This window comes from Ictalurus furcatus, chromosome 29 (assembly GCF_023375685.1).
Source record: "Ictalurus furcatus strain D&B chromosome 29, Billie_1.0, whole genome shotgun sequence".
Classification (NCBI taxonomy): domain Eukaryota; kingdom Metazoa; phylum Chordata; class Actinopteri; order Siluriformes; family Ictaluridae; genus Ictalurus; species Ictalurus furcatus.
The window spans coordinates 2,136,737-2,141,736 of NC_071283.1; the positions used below are offsets into that span (position 1 = coordinate 2,136,737).

The window sequence follows — 5,000 nt, forward strand, 5'->3', positions numbered from 1 at the left end:
TAATAAAAAAAAGTTGGATAAGTCCGCCTTCCCAACGGCACTCGACCGGAGGAGAAGGGTGCGTCTCAAATCGGCCCTTGTTCCCTACCTAGGAAACGGATTCAGTCGAGAGATTCGGCCATTTTTACGGCGTGTAAATCTAAAAATTATACAAAATTACACAGAGTTTGTCATCTCAATCTTTTTACTCCATTTTCTTTGTGTGTGTGGGCAGAACTCAATAAAGTTCAGTTAATTGTATGTAAATGTAGGGGTAATTTGTGTCAGTTTTTTATTTTATTAAAAAATCAAATAAAATTACCGACATAACTGAGGTAAATGTTTACATTCCTGACAATTCTGTCTCATTTATTTTTATTTTATAAACCCCACGGCTTTACGTTGAAAGACTCACTAGCTAGCTAAATTTAAAAAAAGCTAGCTTTCAGCTGCGTCCATATTTCCCAGTTGCCTAGCGACGATGTTCTCTCGGCTTTACTCTTCTGAACAGCGAATGTATCGCGTTTTCTTTTTCTTCTTCTTCCTCCAAGTCAAAAGCACTACTGCTACGTTGGATTAGAGGTTGTAATTCCCAATTTATTCGACCGGAAAAAATAAATAAAAAGCAAACAGAAAACACCCCCTGAACTTGGAATTTCTACTGGGGAAATCGCGACTCCGAGCTCCTCCGAGTTCAGCAAGTGACGCCAAATCAAAATGGCCGCTCACGGTACGGACAGTAAAGAAAGTAGCACGTCTTACCTTTAAAAGAGTTATGTATGCTGTATACACAAGTATTTGCTTTAGACCAATCAACGTAGCTTACAGATATAATCGCTTGTTAAATCTATAATGCTGACTCTACAGTTTGAGGAACGTAAACATCGTTCGTCACAAAATACGAACACGGAGGTAAATGCACAAGGGATGGGCGGCTACTCAGTGGTACTTTTTAAACATTGTTTTGCCTTTTAGTGTTGTTTTGTGTAAAAAAAAAAAAAAATTTAAAAGGTCAATAAATAAACACCACGTTTTACCACACCATATCAGCTTACTAAACTGACAATGTAAAAATGCTAACTGAAATAAATTCGACATCGGATATAGAACGTCAACACAATGGCCACAAAATCTCCATACAATATTCACACAATGTTCATGCAACGTTCACATTTAATTCACACAACCTTTATACATCCTTCACACCATGTCCACACAAATTTCACACAACCTTTATACAACCTTCACACAATCTTCAGACAATCTCCATACAAACCTTCACACAACCTTCACACAACCTTCACACAATCTTCACACAATCTTCAGACAATCTCCATACAAACCTTCACACAACCTGCACACCATGTCCACACAAACCTTCACACAACCTTCAGACAATCTCCATACAAACCTTCACACAACCTTCACACCATGTCCACACAAACTTCACACAACCTTCACACCATGTCCACAAAAACTTCACACCATGTCCACACAACCTTCACACAACCTTTATACAACCTCCACATAACACTGTGAGCATTCACACAATGCTCACATAAAATTCACACATCTTCCACGCAACGAAGCCTCAACCTTCACACGGCGACCACACAAATCTTCACACCATATCCCCACAACCTCCATACAACCTTCACACAAGCTCAATACCAACACGTGAGGAACGAGGTGGATATCTAATCCCATCCGAACAGGGCTTAACATTTCCTCCTTTTATAAGAAAAAAAAAAGAAAAGAAAAGAAATGTACATAAACTACAGTAATAATTCAAATGAAACAAAAGAAACAAACTGCCTCGTCTAGTATACCGAAACCTCCACTCCGCGGGTGTTCATTCAGTGTGTAGGGAAGACGTTTCGATTTGGAACGCACCCTAAATCTTTCCTGAATGAGTCCAATCTCGGCAAATTTGAGCAGCACATAGAGATTTGAAAACCAGGAAGTCTGGTAAAGAATTATCTTTAAGGGTAAACAGTGTTTCCTGATTCCTACCTAGCCTAGCATCCTGAGTAAGAACAACACTCCGTAGCACGGTGATTAAATCTGTCGTATATGGACCTGATGTAAATATTCCTGTCATGTTATTCCAGATAGCATCATGTCCTTAATCATCTAATGTTGTTGTTATGTTGTTGTGAAACCCGAAAGGTGCCTCAAAATGGCCTCTAGGTGTGAAAGACTGAGCGAATGTGTGTGTATGGATTGGCGTTTCGGCTCCTGACCAGGAAAAAGTGCTTACAGGAAAGAGAACGAGTAAAAGGAATAGTTTCTCATTTGTTCCACCGTCTGCGTCAATGAAGTCTCGTATAAGACGATCCTCGTGACTGGGACACGTTCCTGTACTGTTAATGGATTTACTGGACTGCTATTCAGAGAGGACCTCTGTGTATGTCAGGGGTGTGTGACATTGCAGTAGCGACAGCTGGTCGTGTCAAAATAAGATGAGAAAAGAAGGGGCGAGAGACAGAAAGAAGAAGAAGAATAAGCAGAGAGAGTGAGAGAGAGAGATCTCACATTGTAATTCAAAAGTTAAACAGAGCGCCCTCTAGTGGCTGAAAAATTCCTCATCAGTCAGAGAGGATGACTGAAGAGAGAGGATGAGGGACAGGATGTGAAAAAGAGAGAGAGAGAGATTTGTAAATAAATGTTTACACTATATAGTGCTTTTTAGTGGCTGAATCAACTAAGTGAACTCAACGCTGTCTGAACTGGATGTAGGCTAAACATTAAAGAGAGAGGAAAGAGAAAGAAAGAATGGCTTACAGATAGAGTGGGCAAAGGATGTGTGTGTGCATGTGTGTGTGTGAGAGAGCGAGAGAGAGAGAGAAGAAAGGGAGGCTGAGAAAGAGGAAGCGAGAGTAAGACAAAGAGACAAAGAGATGCAGAGAAATGTGTAAAGTGCGAGTGAAAGAGAGGAGAGAGTGTGTACTGTCAACTACATGGGTTTAACTTCAAATCAACTGCATTGAAAACCACACACACACACACAAACACACACAAACACACACAAACACACACAAACAAACACAAACAAACACAAACAAACACACACACACACACACTCTGCACCTCTTCTCACCTACGGCCACAATGAATGAACAGGAAATGACTCAGTACCACATCCTGTGTGAACTTCTCTCCATCACTGATACAAAGTCCACACAACTACATGAATTCCTAAAAACCGTACAACATTTGTACAACCTTCGCACAACGTCCACACAACCTTCACACGATGTCTACACAGTCTTCACACAACATCCTTACAACGTTTATACAACCTTCATGAAACGTCGACACAAATTCGCACAACCTCCACACAGCCTTCATAAAACCTCCATAAAACCTTCACACAATAACCACAGAACCTTTATACAACCTCCATATAACATCGACACAAATTCCACACAACCTCAACATAACCTGCACACAACTTACACACAACATTCACACAACCTCCACACAACTTTCGCACAACCACCACACAACCACCACACAACCTCCACACAACTTTCGCACAACCACCACACAACATCCACACAACTTTCACACAACCTCCACACAACTTTCACACAACCTCCACACAACTTTCGCACAACCACCACACAACATCCACACAACCTCCACACAACTTTCGCACAACCTCCACACAACATTCACACAACCTCCACACAACATTCACACAACCTCCACACAACATTCAAACAACCCCCACACAATAACTACACAACTTTTATACTACAACCAACACACAACCTCAACAAAACCTTTGCATATCCTTCACACAACTTTGACATAACCACACAACACCCGAACAACATCCAACATGTGCGTGTGTGTGTATATGTGTGTGTGTGTGTGTACGTGTTGTCCACATGTCTCCAGGTCAGGTTTCTGTATCTGGTATCCCTGCAAACAAATGCTAGTGAGGTCACGCTCTCAATCACACTCCTTTTTATAGCTCGCTGGTCCATAGTAGCCAAACACACTGTGCGTACGTGTGTGTGTGTGTGTGTCTGTGTTTACTTGTGGTTTAGCTGCACACACACAGCTGACATTTACAGATCCGAGCTCCTCCTCAAACCGGAGCATCAAAGCGTGTTCTGAGATAAAAGCTGATCCTCAGAGATTTCTCTCAGAGATTAATCCCCAAACTCCGCCTTTAACGCACTCCTCCTCCTCTCTCGGCTCTGTACGGTACTGTAAACAAAGAATAAACCACTCGGTGGTGTGCTGTTGCAGGAAAATAATCGGTGGCGGGCCGGAGCGGGGTTACTTCATTAGCACGTCCTGAGTGTTTTATTCCTCTTACACTTAACAACTCTAATATTTTCTATATTAAAGAACACGACGTTACGTTTTTATCCGTTTACGGTCACGTTTACGGTGTGGGACGTCTGTGTAAAGCATCGACACCGGAGACTCCTTCTATAAACCATTCAATAAACATCTCCTGACGGAAACCGAGTGCATGTGCAAGCCGTTACTATGGAAACGATAACCTAGGGTATTAGAACAAACGCGTTAACATCAACAACAGCCGTGATTCGTTCGCCTTACTCTCCCCGAGCGAATCTGACCAATCGGAATGGAGAATTCAACAGCACCCCGGGAAGGTCATTCAGAAATAGATCAGGTCAGGAAGGTGATATGAAGAACGCTAGCTATAACAGAAGTGTGTGCGTGTGTGTGTGCGTGTGTGTGTGTATGCAAGACATGTTGCTATAGTAGCCTTCTGTGCTCTTCGTGTATCACTTCCTGTTTCCTATTTTTGGGTTTAAGTTCCCGATTTCCCGACACAGTGACTCGGCGACCTTCGTTTAAAAACGATCGTTATTAAAGGGGCGTTGGTAATGACGGACGTTCCGCTTCCCGGAAGGAGTCTCCAGCGTCAGAAGTCGGAACTCGAAGGTCTGTCGTCGAGAACGAGTTTACGCCTTGCGTCGCTCTCGGTAACGTGACGGTAACGTTTAAAGCTGCTATAACGTAAACGATGACTC

At 42.3% G+C, this 5,000-nt stretch overlaps 1 protein-coding gene across 4 annotated transcripts in view; it reads right to left on the bottom strand.

Annotated features, from left to right (window-relative positions):
• tbc1d1 (TBC1 (tre-2/USP6, BUB2, cdc16) domain family, member 1) overlaps window positions 1–5,000 on the bottom strand; it is a 39,842-nt gene that overhangs the window by 30,969 nt on the left and 3,873 nt on the right. Inside the window, exon 1 of one of the 4 annotated variants that reach the window (XM_053619628.1) lies at window positions 1–187. This exon is cut by the window's left edge and continues 102 nt beyond it. The exons of the other annotated variants lie outside the window; for them this stretch is intronic. The gene's annotated coding sequence lies outside the window, so the exon portion shown is untranslated. Of the gene's footprint in view, window positions 188–5,000 lie in introns of those variants that run through there. 4 annotated transcript variants of the gene reach the window in all.